This window comes from Mixophyes fleayi, chromosome 3 (genome assembly GCF_038048845.1).
Source record: "Mixophyes fleayi isolate aMixFle1 chromosome 3, aMixFle1.hap1, whole genome shotgun sequence".
In the NCBI taxonomy this organism is placed as follows: domain Eukaryota; kingdom Metazoa; phylum Chordata; class Amphibia; order Anura; family Limnodynastidae; genus Mixophyes; species Mixophyes fleayi.
The window spans coordinates 106,491,673-106,509,977 of NC_134404.1; positions in this window are offsets into that span (position 1 = coordinate 106,491,673).

Sequence of the window (18,305 nt, forward strand, 5' to 3'; positions counted from 1 at the left end):
GTGCCACTCCTAGATGGGCCACGTGTTTGTGCCGCCCACTTGTGTCGCTTAGCTTAGTCATCCAGCTACCTCGGTGCAACCTTTTGGCCTAAAAACAATATTGTGAGGTGTGAGGTGTTCAGAATAGACTGGTAATGAGTGAAAATGAATGTTATTGAGGTTAATAATAGCGTAGGAGTGAAAAAAAAATAAAAATCTGGATTTTAGCAGTTTTTATGCTTTTTAAAAAAAAAATCAGAACCCAAAACCTTGAGGGGGGTGTTTTGCCAAAACCCATTAGAACCCAAAACCTGAAGGTAATCAGAACCCAAAACCCAAAACGCGAAAAGTGGCCGGTGCACATCCCTAATTTTAATGTTTTTAATAAACTGCGATATAATAGATAACTACTGTATTGCAGTATCAACTGTTGTTCCCGGTACTAATTGACAACACTGGCCCATTTTTACTGAAAAGAGCACCATCATTTCCTGCAGCCCAAGCTTGCTAAAAGTTCTCACTATCTAAGTTTCTTTATGTCCTATGGGATTGCTTGAAATGCTACAACCTGGGGGCCAATAAATTAAATGATTGGTTCCTGTCCTCTTTCTAGACACCTGGGCACACACTGCTACACTTATTAGCTATATATACATTGAGGAGAGTACTTTGCATACCAAACCAAAATATTATTATGGCAGCAGGTCATAAAGTTATTACGATCAGGTAAAGCCAGTAGTTATATTACTATATACCACAGGCTGTCTATTACTGAACTGAATAATATATATGAGATAACTGAATGGTTTATACTTGACTAAATGTGCCCATCATGCTCCATTTCATTCCTCTGCAGCAGGTTGTAATGTTAGGTGGGAGGGGCTTCTCTAGCTAACTTTGTAGAGAGTGACAGCTTTGGATACTTGCTTTGCAGAAATGCTCTTGGTGGATTAATAACCAGGAGTACGGTCAATGATGTCACAACATCTCTCATGATTGCAGTCTCAGCTCTTTGCCCTGTATCAGATACCATAAGGAGACTGTTCTACTGATGTGGGAGGAGCCTCAGCTCTTTTTTAAGGAGTGGAATGTCAATTTAACACTGCACAATGTATTGGTCTACTTAGAAAAATGTTCACTTCTGGGGTTTAGTGGTCTTTTAACATATGTTATACAAGTTAACCCGTGCATGATACTCATGCATTCTAGTCAAATCAAGCTACTTAAGGTATTAAAAAGGTTCTTGTCATGCATTTGGGCCTAGCCCAGGCCTCCTCAGGGGAAGAGCGTTACTTCCCGATGCAAGCGCCCTTTTTTAACGTGGTTTTGTCCACATGTCACCACCTCATCATTTTTCTCCATCACCTCATCCTTCATCTTCATCGCCACATCCTTCATCAAGCTACTTAAGGTGTTAAAAACTCCCCACTGTCACCCCCGGCAACCACCAACCACTCCCAACTGTCACTTCTCCTTCAAGAAATATATAGGTCAGTGTATAACTCTGCCCAGCAGGTGGCGCTGCAGCTTGTTTTTTTTTTTTTCACACACGCCATTAGGCATTTATATAGTAGATATGTATCAGATCACGTGACATTCACATTTTATCCTGTGGCCCCAATTCAGCCAGGTATGCCCAGCTACTACCAAGTGATTTGGTCAATTGCAAGAAATATTTGGATATGGCCTGAGGTTTCCGTATTCAGTGTCGGACTGGGGCATGAAGGGCCCACCGGGGGACTAAGACACTAGGGGCCCACAAGAGGGGGTGTGGTCAGCCATCATATGTCACAAATAGGGATCTTAGCCGCACTTACCTCATCCGCCGCTGTCATATCACGGCTACCTGGGTCCCTTCTGGTCGTCTGCAGCATTCCCGTTCCCCACACCTCCGCTTGTAAACAAACACATACTGTTTGTTCTGCTGCATGGGTGCGACCATCTTGGATGCAGTCAGGTGATCATTCCAGACCAACCAGATTCAGAAGCTGTGATCACATGAACTGATCAGCCAATAGTTGTTTGGGACATCCTATTTAAACATGCTGCTGTGATCTGTTCATTGCCAGAACAACACACTTCTCTCCAGAGTATAGTTCTTGGCTCCAGTGTTCCTGTCTGCGTTACAAAGTGCAGTGTTCCTGTCTGCATTACAAATTGCACTGTTCCTGTCAGCATTTCCAGACTGCTCATTTCCCTGCTATATTTTACATTCAGCAAGAACATGAGCAGGAAGATCATCCAGCCTGCTAGTTTCTGTTTCAGTCCTGCTCCAGCTAGGCCCAAGGGTCCAGAATCGGATCAAGAAATTCAGACGACCGTGACATCATAGAGGCGGGACCTGACACTAGAGGGGGAGTGGTCAGTCCACGAAGGACAGCTAGCACCTTAGTGTAGTATATAAAGCATACAGTGTGTGTATAAAGAATACACAGTCTTGACCTGCCCCTTAGATTGGGCAGAACAGTCACCAAAAATCAGGATTGTCCCACTAGACCAGGCTTGGCTAACCTGTGGTACTCCAGGTGTTGTGAAACTACAAGCCCCAGCATGCTTTGCCATTATATAGCAGCTTATTGCTGTAAGGGTATGCTGGGACTTGTAGTTTCACAACACCTGGAGTACCACAGGTTAGCCAAGCCTGCACTAGACTCAGAACATTTGACAGACTGTCCTACCTGTTGTTGTCACTTTTACCACCTGTGGCTGCTGGTTTCATTAGTTGCGGCTTGTCTGGATCCTGAAAAAATAATGGGTACATTTAGAAACGCCAACCATCCCTGCCATTAAATCAACAGCACCCACATTTAATAATTAGGCCTCTCTCCAGCCTCAACATTAAAGTAATAGTGCTCACATTTGATAAATAGATCTATTTACCTCCAACCAACGCCAACATTAAATTAATAGTTAAAAATATGGTATAATGCAGCACATCTGTAGTAGGTATAGCTGCCAGAGGAAAAATAGGGAACCCCTATCCCTATATAGATACAAATATATTAGAAATACCTCGGCGCTGTGAACATAAGTAAAATTGGCAAGTTTATTAATTACAACAAAGATGGTAGTTCTGGCCAGAACAGTATTACAAAAATCCAATAAGTTCAACACAATGAACACAATGATAGCATATAAATCACAGTGGTACAATCTCAAATATAGGCATGCTTCACGAGTTGCAGGTACTAAAAGAATAGTCCCCCTGCAATAAAACAATGACTTGTACAAGCAGCTGGGTATAGTGAAGGTTTAAAACGTGTCCATCCATTATAAACCCTGTGTATTAATGAAATATATCTCCATTCATAAACATAGCGGGTTAGTCCGCAGTTGGTAGATAGAATGTCAATACTTGTCCGCTTCAGAGATTGAAAACTTCAAAAAATGACAGAAATGAAAAGGAGTCTTTGAACCTACAGTCGCGGAGGGACGGTATTCTTCCGATGCTTCTTTTCAGCATAAGCTCCGCTTCGTTGTGCGGGTGATCGGAGAGAATTGTAGTTTCTGGATTCCTTTCATGCGCGCATGCGCAGAATGGTACTGGCGTCCCGGCTGTTGCTTTCAAGTGTGCAAACTGGCGGTTCGCTACAGCGCTGTAGTGGCACAGAATCAGGATTGCATGAATGAAAGAATAGGTAAGCTCCAATGAAAGAGCATTCTGGTCCAGGTGGTAAAGTGAATCAGGAATGAGACAGGTCCTTGTGAGGGGCCTCCATGTAAGCTCCACCCACGGGTAAAAGGGGGTGTGGCCGTACGGTAGCCGGGCCCGCTGGGCCAGTCCGACGCTGTCCGTATTCATGTTAATTGTATACATAAACTTCCTTTACAACCACATTTTCTCCAAGGTTTGATAGCCCTGTAATTTTTATGTGCAGAAAATATTATTATATTATATATGATATTGCTTCCAGAATGCCTAAAATACCCTAATCTGGTTTCAATCCAATTTCCAATAAGATCCACTAATTTTCCTGTAAACCACCCCCTTTTGGATTCTGCAAATGGTAACAGTTGGAGGGTAAGGATGATGTACTTTTCTCACTTTCCCAATTCGAACAAATCAATTTTTTATGATACTGTATCACGTATTCAATTCATACTTAGACTTAAAATATGACTCAGCACAAATTTTAATATAAAGGAAGTAGCATAAATATGTTTTCATTTTCAGTGAAATTGCATAGACACAACCAACAAGAAACCCCTGCAGCTAAAAACCTAAATCCTAAATATGACGGCATTTAGAAAACCTATTCAACGCACGCAGGTCTACAAGTACAAATAAGTGTTACATAATAATATTATACCCAATTAAAAAGAGAACTATATTTAAATATGCTTTATTACATTTTAAACTAAATAGTATTTAAATGACAAAAATTAAACTAGTATAAAAAAACTAACAAATTGCTCTAATATCAGACTAAGTGGATACATATGGTTATAAAGTGTTTGTTTATGTGTCTTTCTAGGACCACAGGGATAAAGTCAATGGAAACTCCTTTATCACGTTCCATTCACACTTTAATACAGGCTACTCCGTAAACATTTGGGAGCGTGTACTCCTGGTGTCTGCGGCCAGGAAAGTGTACTCTCTTTTGGGATAACATAGCTGGGGATGTTTTCTCCCACAAGGTATTCCAGCTAACAGTATGTCCTTTAGTGCTGTATTTCAAGAGCATTTTGAAGAAGTCCATTAATAGATGAAACCAGTTACCGTAGCTCATTTTCACTTACATGAAATCTATATTTTGTTTGCCATGTTTCACCTGCTCTTTGAATGGTTTATTTTTATAACCATTGTCACCATTTCTACTGCTGTCCATGAAGATGTTTAGGCTGTGTCAAAATGCTCTACTAGAGATGCCACATTAGAGCAAATATCATCCCTCAGGTAATAACTTAAAACATTTTTCAGATCTGTGTCTTCGGGTTGGATGCTAATTTTCTCCATGTCGGGATTTTCTCCATGTCAGTATTTACACTGTTAGGTGTTTGCTCCATGTCAGTACATACACTGTCGGAATTCTCGTGTCAGTATTATTTCCATCGGTAATGATTAGCAGATGTGTCCGCTTGACAACAGACACACCCAGCACTGCACATTTAAAATGGTTTAAAATATTAAAAATACAATCATCTCTTAATATTTATATTAGATACATACAGAGAACACAGCTAGTTCATAATTGCATGGTGCAGAAAGTCCAATTTCAGAGTAACAACAATAAGATACTGGATAATCTTTCACTGCTGCTGATAGTTCGCGTGGGTGACTCCTCTGTACTGCGCTACGCAATGGATGTCGGGTGTGATGACGTCACCCCTGACATTCACTGTGAGCGCCGCACGGAGGAGGAGACCAGGGAGAGAGCCGGAGCGCCAGCTGACGTGACTGCAATGTAAGTATTTTCTTTTTTTTTTTTTTTGCAGGATTTTTTTTTCATTAACAGCACTGCCCCCTTGCCACAACCAAAACTCCTGCTGGGCCACATTTACTGGCGGGCTGGGCCGTGCGTTGGACAACCCTGCTTTAAACCATTTGTAGGTCCGGGACAAAGATCACATTAGTTGATCCCCAAACTTGTTTGAAAAACATGAGGGGAAATTTTTCTTGAGAGCAAAAAAGTTTCTACTGGAGTTATTATTTTTTTTAATGTGAACAGGGACTTAATAGGACTAGTAGGGGGGAATTCAATTAGCTGCAATGTTCTTCAGGACATCGGGGTAGTGCATTTTTACCATTGCTACGGTAAAATCTTTGCTGATTTTTCCTTGCACCTCTATGGGGTGCGAGAAAAAAATCAGTGGACATTTCTGTCAAAATCCCACCATAGCCTTTGAAGGTTTATGCTTAGCCATAGATAAGGGGTTGGGATACATCTATAGTTAAAACTTAATGCAGTTTCACATTTAGGACATATGCTAATGTTAAAGCAATATAATAGTAAGTATTTATCAACCTCGTCAGCATCATCATTGTCTGTTTATATGGCGCCACAGATTCCATGGTGCCTAATATGTTTGACACGTTTATGATATACATAAAAACAGTGAATATAATAACAGTTACATGAGTACAATTAAGCAGAATAATAAATGCATGGATGCAATTAACAGAACTAATTGCATGGCATACAGAAATAATTCAGAACCAAGCCCAAGCATGCCAAACTAAACTGTCCCACTTGATCTTTCTGTCTCTCTTCATCCCCCCACCCCACCTCTACAAAGTAAGCTCTCGCAGGCAAAATCCTCTCTACCTTTTCTTTCACCTCTGTCTTCTATTCATTTATCTTCTATGTCCCTTGTCATGTGTGATGCTGATTGTTTTCTGTATGCTATGTGATTTATTCTGTTAATTGCATCCATGCATTTACTATTCTGCTCAGTTGTACGTCCCTTGTTTATTTCGAATGTATCATTTAGGCTAGTATTTATTTATTTTGTACTTTAACCGTTTAACATTAAATTGAAAGAATGTAAGTTCTCACAGGAAAGGTCTTTTCTACCTGTAGTCTCATGCCTTGTCTACTGTCTCCCATGAGTGTACTTGTCATGTCTTTTACTACATTCTGTAGTCCCTATAGTTTTACTCACACTCATCTATGCTACTTATGCGTAACTGTTTAATATACTTGTGGTTTTGCTTACTGTATTAGTTAAGTCTTATCTGTATTTGGACGATTGTCCGGCGCTATGGAATCTATGAAGCCTTATAAATAAATAAAAAGTAATAACAGTTAATTATATAACGCCTTCATATTATGAAGTGCTTTATGAGAATAATCATTCACATCAGGCTCTGCCCCAGTGGAGCTTACATTCTAAATTCCTTAACACACATACACACACTCCATGGGGTAAATTTATCAAGGTGCGGGTTTGAAAAAGTGGAGATGTTGCCTATAGCAACCAGATTCTAGTTATTTATTTAACACATTCTACAAAATGACAGCTAGAATCTGATTGGTTTCTATAGGCAACATCTCCACTTTTTCAAACTTGTAGCTTCATAAATTTGCCCCCCAGGGTTCATTTTGTCAGGAGAAAAACTACGGGGAGAATATACAAACTCCACAGATAGGGCCATGTTTGGAATTGAACCCACAAACCCCAGTGTGTCCCCAAGCTGCAGATTAAAGTGCATCTGATTTTGTGAAATATGTCTGGCATAAAGTACAATTTTCACTAACAATGTTTCATGATTTTAATAAATAATATATTAGTTTCATATGAAACAATGTTTTCCACTGGCACTAACAGGCTATACAGTTTCATATGATTATGTAAATGTTTCAACTTCATGCATAGACACTTACCAAGGATAGTGTTTTTATTTTTTGTAACCCCGAATAGTGGAACTGCTGTTTAACACAACATAGTAGTGGTTGATATTGTTCTGTTCGGTGAATGGTTCACTTTAAATTTTTGGAAGCCACTCTGTCTACTGACAAAGAAGCAAGCAGCTTAATACAAGATATAAAGACCATGATTCTGCCGTACATCAGGCATTTTCTTTATTAAGCACAAGCACCCCCTTGTTTACACCAAATACTTGCTGTAAATGCCCTCTCTTCTTTCTCTATAAACTGTTTTCTTCTGATGTTTTCCACTGATGTTGACTCAGTGGAAAAATATTTACACTGACACAGATTACAGCTTGAATAGGTTACAGATGTTTTACTGAAAATATTCAATAAAACAATTGGTAACAGTATGGTGCCTACCCAGAGTGGCTTGTGATATAAAAGTTGTTCATTCCTGTCTTCACTATTCTGACACCTCAATACACCATGTTACGTCACATGGTGTAAGCAGTAAAATCAGTTTGTTTATCACGGACAGCCTTGAGATTATCACTGATACATACACTGTCTTTTTGGTGAGCATGTTTTCTAGGCCTTACCTTTATGTATATATACATTATTTATCTTCCACTGCATGCAATGTATAATGTGTAATGGTAATATAAGAAGTGTAAGGGTAATATAAGAAGTGTAAGGGTAATATAAGAAGTGTAAGGGTAATATAAGAAGTGTAATGGTAATATAAGAAGTGTAAGGGTAATATAAGAAGTGTAATGGTAATATAAGAAGTGTAAGGGTAATATAAGAAGTGTAAGGGTAATATAAGAGGCACAAGTCCTCCACTGTGCAGTGCAGAAGCAGATTAGGACACACCAGGAATACTGATATGTGCAAGAAAGCCTAGATTGTCACTGAAGTGCATTGGTTGCCATAGAGATCTCTGCTCAGCATCCCACTACCTAGTCCTCTGTGGTGTCCACCTATTTGAGGTAAGTTATCACTACTTGAGACTAAGTCCTGGGGACATCCAAATACCGGCGAACATATCTGGTTCCATGGGAAATGGGGTTGCTAAAGGTGAAGCTCTTGTCTACAACAGGTTCTGATAATGAAACTAATAGGGTGATTTGTGACAGTGCTGAGGTTCCGTGCGCCACCCTCCTCATGCTGAGGTTCCGTGCGCCACCCTCCTCATGCTGAGGTTCCGTGCACCACCCTCCTCATGCTGAGGTTCCGTGCGCCACCCTCCTCATGCTGAGGTTCCATGTGCCACCTCTGGTCCGTGCAGAGATTTTGGTAGCTGCCTTCTACTAGCGGTGAGGTTCTGAGTTGCATCTTCTGTCAATGCAGAGATTCTGTGCTCCACATCTTGTCGTTGCTTAGGGCCCAGTCACCTCTTTCTATCCATGCTAAGGTCCCGTCAGCCAACTCTTATCTGCGCTGGGCTTGTTATCATCTACTGTCCATGGTAGTCCATACTGAAACACGCACCACCCCAGCTGCACAGTTATTTGGAAAGGAGTTGTTGTGTGCTGGAGGAAGAATGAGGATGATCAAAATCATACCCATCTTCAGTGTCTCAGTACTATTAAGTACTTGGGCACCTATGAAAAACTAACTAGCACTGGATCAGAAATGACCAATACTTCATACAAACTCCCACATACTTTTTTGTGAGTTTAATCCATGGTTCAATTTCTACATGCAGGAAAGTAGGAGCACAGAGCATACCAGGATGCGCTGCTTGTAACTCTTCCAGACAATTTCACATTATAGACATTTGAGCTTGCAAAGTTTGAATGGCTTAAATCGATGTAAGTTCTTTGGGGCTTTCAGCGAGATCCATGTTGTGTGACCAGATTAATCTGTCAGGACTTTGTCAAAACATATATATAATGGCTGGTAACTGTTAGGAACTCCCTAGCCAGCACAATAAAACTCTGAGTCTACTCCGAAATCCTGGTGTTCGCTGGAGCCCCTAGTGGTGGGGACAGACTGGGCCGCAGGCTGACAGAAGGTCGAGAATCGTATACCGGCTAAGGAGAGCCCAGGAGCGGAGTGATTGGCGGACAGCAGCGTGGGGTTCAGGCAGAGTAAACCAAGGTCAGAGGTCACAAGCACAGGTTCGGAATCCAGGGACAAGCGAAAGGTCAGGGGCATTGGCGGAGGAGCAGAATCTGGTTTTCAGGCAAATGGTCAGGGTCAGAAGCGTAGGTTCAAGGTCCAGGAACAAGCGAGGGTCATACACGGGAAGTCAGTCACAGGTTTTAACACCAAGCAGAGAGAGAACAAGCAGGCAGCAGAACTGTGAACAGGACGCTATAACCGGCAGTGAGGCTCTGATCTCACTGCCTTAAATAGCACTAGGAGCCAATCAGGACAGAGGAGGGTAGGGCTGAGAATCAGCCTCAGGAGGCAGCTAATTAATTACTAGCTAGAACTAGCATAGGAAATAACATAACCAGGAAGCATGTATAAAATAAAAGTGAATCAGTTTAAATCATATAGGAGCTCCTCCTGGTGTTGGAAGATGTCCCTTAACCCTCCTACATCTATGCCACAAGGATAATAACAGCACAGAATCTAAAGCACACACCCGGCCGCTAGTTCACGCCAGGATGTGGCATACAGCCGCGGCTCGTGGCAGTAACCTCCTATACCTAGCAATAGTCTCTGTACGTTGAGCAATAGACTTCACTCTATATATAACAGAAGTACAGCAAACTAGTGATGATCGGTTCACATCTGGTGAAAATCCAACAAGATCTTATTGAAAACCAGTCATGATTCACTTTCGCCCACCAATTTCGGATCTCAAAACGAGGCGAAATTACATCTCTGAGTACATTTTTTTTTGCAAAGCAGCTGCAAGTTTTGGATAGCTTCTGTATATACATATATTACACTCCCTTGGTTTCTTAAGTGCCATTTTAAACAGCATAAAGGGAAGAGGTTAGGGTGAAAGAGGGAGATAGAAACCAATAGAATCGTGATTATTGTAAAGCAGTTCTGTATAGATCAGTCAGCTAGAATGGTTTACTGATGATTTGCTTTTAATTTCAATCTTTAAAGGAATTAGTGGCTACTGGTTGTTATTGATTCATATATAAAAGTACTAGTGTATAGACTCAGATATTATTCTGAACTAAGTTGTATATTTAGTGGAGGAAAACAGTGTGCTTTTGCTCTATGACTATTAGCAGTAGAATCTAAATAACAAATATATTTATTTCTTTTAAATTTAAAGTTTTCTAGTGAAAGTAATCTTTTGTTGGGCATTGGCATCTGAAATAATTTGGAAAAAACTGTGTGTTTGCGTGTGAGGTTCAGCAGCAACTGCACACCCCTAAAAACGCTATATATTCTAATCTTTTATATGTTTCAATACTTGGCAATTTTGAAAGGGTCATTCAGCGGCATTCATATTGGGTGTTTGCGTGTGAGGTTTAGCAGCAGCCTACCCCTGCTGCAGACAATGGCCAAAATTGGTGACAATTGAGAAAGTTGTGAAGGGATCATTATAAAATAGAGTGGAGATGACTGGAAAATTATGTTCATACTATGAATAGTAAATATTGAAGCAAAAACTGTTTAAAATGACATTATTTTGTCTGTTTTTCCCAATTTTCAATTAAATCCAGATACAAAACTAAAACCTTTTGCAATTTGTTTTGGCAAAACCTGTCACAAAACCAAAACGCGAACATGTTTTAGAACCAAAACCACATCCAAAATCAAAACAGCCATCACCTCTACTTCAAGCCTGGTTTGATAATGAAAATTGATAAGGCCGAGCAGCAATAATATATACAGTATATAAATCCTATTCTAAATCACTGGGCTGTTCATAAAGAGAATGAAATATAGCAAACAGCTTTCAGCAACAATATTATAGGATTCTGGATGAAGGTTCTCTTTAAAACCCAGTACACAACAGTGTTCCAGAGCAATAATATTAATAATACATTAACGTTTTGGAAATCAATAAATGTGTAGCATTTCAATGAATCTGAACACAGCAATGGTGACAGAGTATAGATACATCTTTGGATGTAAGCCGATTTGCGTGGCGTATTTTGCGTGAAATAGCTCTGCGCATGTGGCAGAACTGGACTTAAAAGCAAATGATCAAATACATGCAATTCTGACCGCAAATGATTTTTATGACTACCTACAATTTAAAGGGCGGAACAGGGGTGGGAAGGGGCAGACGAATGTAGGCAATGTACAATAAGGGCATGCTAATACAGATGTGTCCTATTCAAGTTCTGGGTTTTTCTTAAGTTTTTTAGACATATATTTTGCACCAACTTAAGGACAGGTGTAGATGCCAACCAATCGTGATGACCGTCACAACATCGTCTTATTAAAAACTACACGTATGTGTGCCGTTAAATAGCACATAATATGTGTATGCAAGTGAGATAGACCATAAAAATTCATTGTATGTTCAGTATACAATAAGAACATCCTGATGTATAAATTTACTGTGAAAAAGGTATATAATTAATAGTTGTTAATTTGTTTTGTAAAATATTTTTATTGCATGTGGACTTTTTTTTGCACATATGTATGTGCTTATCCAGCACTATGTTCTGTCTGTCTACATATGGCAAGTAACATTTAGCCAGAACGTACTAATACCCAGATTCAAATGGAAATGTTTCTTGGGATCCAATTGTACATGCGCACAAGTTACTTTGGTTATTTTTTTAAACGCAAGTTGTGTTCAGGTTACATCCAAAGATTAATCAGGCCCAGAATCGTCATACACAGTACAGCACCAAAGGGCAAATGCAGGATTTCTAGAGGGGGTTTTCTACACTGTGCTGCCAGTGTGTATGTAAGGTGCCTGGCTATGATTTTAAACTAGGCTGCTCTCCAACCTTCCCATCCCATGCAAATACATAGGCAATGGTAGCTAACTGTCGCGATTCTGGTGGGGTAGTCCCAATTTTGTGCGACTGTCCTGCTCAGTCGGGACTTTGTTCCAACTGCAAGGATAGTTGAGCAGAATGTCCTGCTTCACACTGTACTGTTTATTAAAGGCAAGTAGTGCACTCAGCGTCCATTAACAAGCAGTACAGTATGAATTGGGAAATACATCCCTACTATCGTTGCAGTCAAGAAAAAAGTTCAGACAGAGCTAGACAGTCACACAATATCGGGACAGCCCCACCAGAATCAGGACAGTTGGCAGACTGTACTGCTTTCTCTTATGTGTTCTTGCAGTTTTCACTCCCTAAGGCTGCTGGTTTCTTAAGCTCAGTTGCTGCTTGTCTGGATTCTGGAATGTTTTGGAAAAAAAGGATAGGTACATAAAATATGGAAAGTCTAGTAGTCAGTGAACCATCTAGGTCTCCTTCACCCCAACCAGCCCTGATGTAAAATCAATAGCTCCTACACTTAATAATAAGGCTTGTAGCTGTTCAGTCGGTGAGACGTTCTTTGTGGCTCATCTTTCCTCCACTGTCTGAGGTAGGGGACCGCCTGCTGAGATCAATGGGTCCTGCTGGTGTATGTCTGTTTTACCTGGCCGAGTGCTGGAGGTGTCCCTGATGTAATATGTCAGTGTTTACTAGAGATGAGCGCACTCGGATTTCCTGAATCCGAGCCCACCCGAACGTTGCCGATCCGAGTCGGATCCGAGACAGATCCGGGTATTGGCGCCAAATGAAAACTTGAAACCGAGGCTCGGAGTCATAATCCCGCTGTCGGATCTCGCGATACTCGGATCCTATAAATTCCCTGCTAGTCGCCGCCATCTTCACTCGGGCATTGATCAGGGTAGAGGGAGGGTGTGTTAGGTGGTCCTCTGTTCTGGTAGATCTCGTGCTGTGCTGTTTAGTTCTGTGCTGTGCTGTTTAGTTCTGTGCTGTGCTGTGCTGTGCTGTGTTCTGCAGTATCAGTCCAGTGGTGCTGTGTGCTGTGCTCTGTCCTTCTGAGGTCAGTGGTGCTGCTGGGTCCTGTGCTGTGTCCTGTTCAGTCCAGTGGTGCTGTGTCCTGTGCTCTGTGCTTCTAAGGGCATAGTTATTTCCCCAATATTCCCCTGTGTTTAAAAAAATAAAAAAAAGTTATTTAAAAAAATACCAAAAACTAATTTAATTTTTTTTAATTACCACAAAATTTGCACAACCAATCCAGCAGTATAAGTCCATTGGTACTGCAATATTACAAAGTTCACACATTCTGCAGTATCAGTCCAGTGGTGCTGTGTCCTGTGCTCTGTCCTGCTGAGTTCCGTAGTGCTGCTGGGTCCTGTGCCGTGTCCTGTTCAGTCCAGTGGTGCTGTGTCCTGTGCTCTGTGCTTCTAAGGGCATAGTTATTTCCCCATTATTCCCAAGTTTTTAAAAAATAAAAAAAAAGTAAAAAAAAATAAAAAATAAAAAATTAAAAAAAATATATATAATTATAACCAAATTTGCAAAACCAATCCAGCAGTATAAGTCCATTGGTACTGCAATATTACCAAGTTCACACATTCTGCAGTATCTTGTGCTACATATAATGTGTTAGGTGGTCCTCTGTCCTGGTAGATCTCGTGCTGTGCTGTTTAGTTCTGTGCTGTGCTGTGCTGTGCTGTGCTGTGTTCTGCAGTATCAGTCCAGTGGTGCTGTGTGCTGTGTTCTGTCAATTTTGAGTTCAGTGGTGCTGCTGGGTCCTGTGTGCTGTGTCCTGTTCAGTCCAGTGGTCCTGTGTCCTGTGCTCTGTGCTTCTAAGGGCATAGTTATTTCCCCAATATTCCCAAGTGTTTAAAAAATTAAAAAAAAGTTATAAAAAAAAATACAAAAAAATAATTACATTTTTTTTTAATTACAACAAAATTTGCAAAACCAATCCTGCAGTATAAGCCCATTGGTACTGCAATATTACCAAGTTCACACATTCTGCAGTATCTCGTGCTACATATAATGGAGATAAAAAATTTGGAGGATAAAGTAGGGAAAGATCAAGACCCACTTCCTCCTAATGCTGAAGCTGCTACCACTAGTCATGACATAGACGATGAAATGCCATCAACGTCGTCTTCCAAGCCCGATGCCCAATGTCCTAGTACAGGGCATGTAAAATCCAAAAAGCCCAAGTTCTCAAAAAATAGCAAAAAGAGAAACTTAAAATCATCTGAGGAGAAACGTAAAGTTGGCAATATGCCATTTACGACACGTAGTGGCAAGGAACGGCTTAGGCCCTGGCCCGTGTTCATGACTAGTGGTCCAGCTTCACCCAAGGATCTTAGCCCTCCTCCTCCTCCCACCCCTACAAAAAATTGAAGAGAGTTATGCTGTCAGCAACAAAACAGCAAACAACTCTGCCTTCTAAAGAGAAATTATCACAAATCCCCAAGGCGAGTGCAAGGGTGTTGGTGGTTGTCAAGCCTGACCTTCCCATCACTGTACGGGAAGAGGTGGCTCGGGAGGAGGCTATTGATGATGTAGCTGGCGCTGTGGAGGAACTTGATGATGAGGATGGTGATGTGGTTATTGTAAATGAGGCACCAGGGGGGGAAACAGCTGATGTCCATGGGATGAAAAAGCCCATCGTCATGCCTGGTCAGAAGACCAAAAAATGCACCTCTTCGGTCTGGAGTTATTTTTATCCAAATCCAGACAACCAATGTATGGCCATATGTAGCTTATGTAAAGCTCAAATAAGCAGGGGTAAGGATCTTGACCACCTAGGGACATCCTCCCTTATACGTCACCTGAATAACCTTCATAGTTCAGTGGTTAGTTCAGGACCTGGGGCTAGGACCGTCATCGGTACAGGGACACCTAAATCCCGTGGTCCAGTTGGATGCACACCAGCAACACCCTCCTCGTCAACTTCCTCCACGATCTCCATCAGATTCAGTCCTGCAGCCCAAGTCAGCAGCCAGACTGAGTCCTCTCCAATACGGGATTCATCCGAGGAATCCTGCAGCGGTACGCCTACTACTGCCACTGCTGCTGTTGCTGCTGTTAGTCGGTCATCTTCCCAGAGGGGAAGTCGTAAGACCGCTAAGTCTTTCACAAAACAATTGACCGTCCAACAGTCGTTTGCCATGACCACAAAATACGATAGTAGTCACCCTATTGCAAAGCATATAACTGCGGCTGTAACTGCAATGTTGGTGTTAGACGTGCGCCCGGTGTCCACCATCAGTGGAGTGGGATTTAGAGGGTTGATGGAGGTATTGTGTCCCCGGTACCAAATCCTGTCGAGATTCCACTTCACTAGGCAGGCGAGACCAAAAATGTACAGAGAAGTACGATCAAGTGTCCTCAGTGCTCTAAAAAATGCGGTTGTACCCACTGTCCACTTAACCACGGACATGTGGACAAGTGGTTCTGGGCAAACGAAGGACTATATGACTGTGACAGCCCACTGGGTAGATGCATCCCCTTCCGCAGCAACAGCTGCATCAGTAGCATCATCTACAAAATGGCTGCTCGTGCAAAGGCAGGCAACATTGTGTATTACAGGCTTTAATAAGAGGCACAACGCTGACAACATATTAGAGAAACTGAGGGAAATTATCTCCCAGTGGCTTACCCCACTTAGACTCTCATGGGGATTTGTGGTGTCAGACAATGCCAGTAACATTGTGCGGGCATTAAATATGGGCAATTTCCAGCACGTCCCATGTTTTGCCCACACCATTAATTTGGTGGTGCAGCATTACCTCAAGAGTGACAGGGGTGTGCAGGAGATGCTTGCGGTGGTGCGCAAAATTTCTGGACACTTTCGGCATTCAGCCAGTGCCTACCGCAGACTAGAGGCACATCAAAAAAGCATGAACCTGCCCTGCCATCACCTCAAACAAGAGGTTGTGACGCGCTGGAACTCCACCCTCTATATGCTGCAGAGGATGGAGGAGCAGCAAAAGGCCATTCAGGCCTACACAGCCACCTACGACATAGGCAAAGGAGTGGGGATGCGCCTGAGTCAAGCGCAGTGGAGACTGATTTCCGTGTTGTGCAAGGTTCTCCAGCCGTTTGACCTTGCCACACGAGAAGCCAGTTCCGACACTGCCAGCTTGAGTCAGGTGATTCCCCTGATCAGGCTGTTGCAGAAGCAGCTGGAGAAAGTGAGGGAGGAGCTGGTAAACCATTGCGATTACACCAAGCATGTAGCTCTTGTGGATGTAGCCCTTCATACACTTTGCCAGGATCCGAGGGTGGTCACTCTTTTAAAGTCAGAAGAATACATTCTGGCCACCATGCTCGATCCTCGGTTTAAAGCGTATGTTGTGTCTCTGTTTCCGGCAGACACAAGTCTACAGCGGTGCAAAGACCTTCTGGTCAGGAGATTGTCCTCTGAAGAGGACCATGACATGCCAACAGCTCCACCCTCATTTTCTTCCACATCTATGGCTGCGAGGAAAAAGCTCAGTTTTCCTAAAAGACCCGCTGGCGGGGATGCTGATAACATCTGGTCTGGACTAAAGGACCTGCCAACCAATGCAGACATGTCTACTGTCGCTGCATTGGATACTGTCACAAAGGAAAAAATGGTGGAGGATTATTTTGCTGACACCATCCAAATAGACATGTCAGACAGTCCATATTGTTACTGGCTGGAAAAAAAGGCAGTTTGGAAGCCCCTGTACAAACTGGCTCTATTTTACCTGAGTTGTCCCCCCTCCAGTGTGTACTCGGAAAGAGTTTTTAGTGCAGCGGGGAACCTGGTCAGTTAGCGGCGAAGGAGGTTGCTTCCTCACAACGTTGAAAAAATTATGTTTATAAAAATGAATAATCAATTCCTCAATGAAGTACAGCACTGCCCTCCAGATAGTACAGAGGGACCTGTGGTTGTGGAGTCCAGCGGGGATGAATTGATAATGTGTGAGGAGGAGGAAGTACACACTGTAGGGGGAGAGGAATCAGAGGTTGAGGATGAGGACGACATCTTTCCTCAGTAGAGCCTGTTTAGTTTGTACAGGGAGAGATGAATTGTTTTTTTGGTGTGGGGGCCCAAACAAACCAATCATTTCAGCCACAGTTGTTTGGTAGGCCCTGTCGCTGAAATGATTGGTTTGTTAAAGTGTGCATGTCCTATTTCAACAACATAAGGGTGGGTGGGAGGGCCCAAGGACAATTCCATCTTGCAACTCTTTTTTTGGCATTATGTGACCATTCAACAGTCGTTTGCCATGTTCAAAAAGTAAAAGAAAATGTCAACAAATTCAAAAAATTAAATCAAAAGTTAAATGCCCTGTCATTATTTAAAACAAGAGGTATTGACGTGCTAGAATTAGTGTAGTGTTAATATGTTATAAACACTACACTTGGAACTTGGAGGAGGAATTGTGGCCCCGGTACCAAATTGGGTACCGGGGCCACCCCACTACACAGTCCAGATACTTGTTTGGTGGAATTCTGACCAGTTGAGGGTGTATTTATTATATTGTGGCCCCGGTATCAAATTGGGTACCGGGGCCACCCCACTACGCAGTCCAGAATTTTTTTTGGGGGAATTCAGAGCCATGGAGGGTTTTTATTAATTATATTGTGGTGACCACTCCTCTACGCAGTCCAGGTACATTTTTTGGTGCGATTCATACCAGTTTATGGTTTTCTTATTATATTGTGGTGACCACTCCTCTACGCAGTCCAGATACATTTATTGGTGCGAATCATACAAGTTCAGGGTTTTTAAATTATATTGTGGTGACCACTTCTCTACGCAGTCCAGGTACATTTTTTGGTGCGATTCATACCAGTTGATGGATTTCTTATTATATTGTGGTGACCACTCCTCTACGCAGTCCAGATACATTTATTGGTGCGAATCATACAAGTTCAGGGTTTTTAAATTATATTGTGGTGACCACTCTTCTACGCAGTCCAGAAAGATACCTCATTGCAACGTTTTGGACTAATAACAATATTGTGAGGTGTTCAGAATACACTGTAAATTAGTGAAAATTATTGTTATTGAATGTTATTGAGGTTAATAATAGCGTAGGAGTGAAAATAAGCCCAAAAACTTGATTTTTTAACTTTTTATGCTTTTTTCAAAACAAATCCGAAT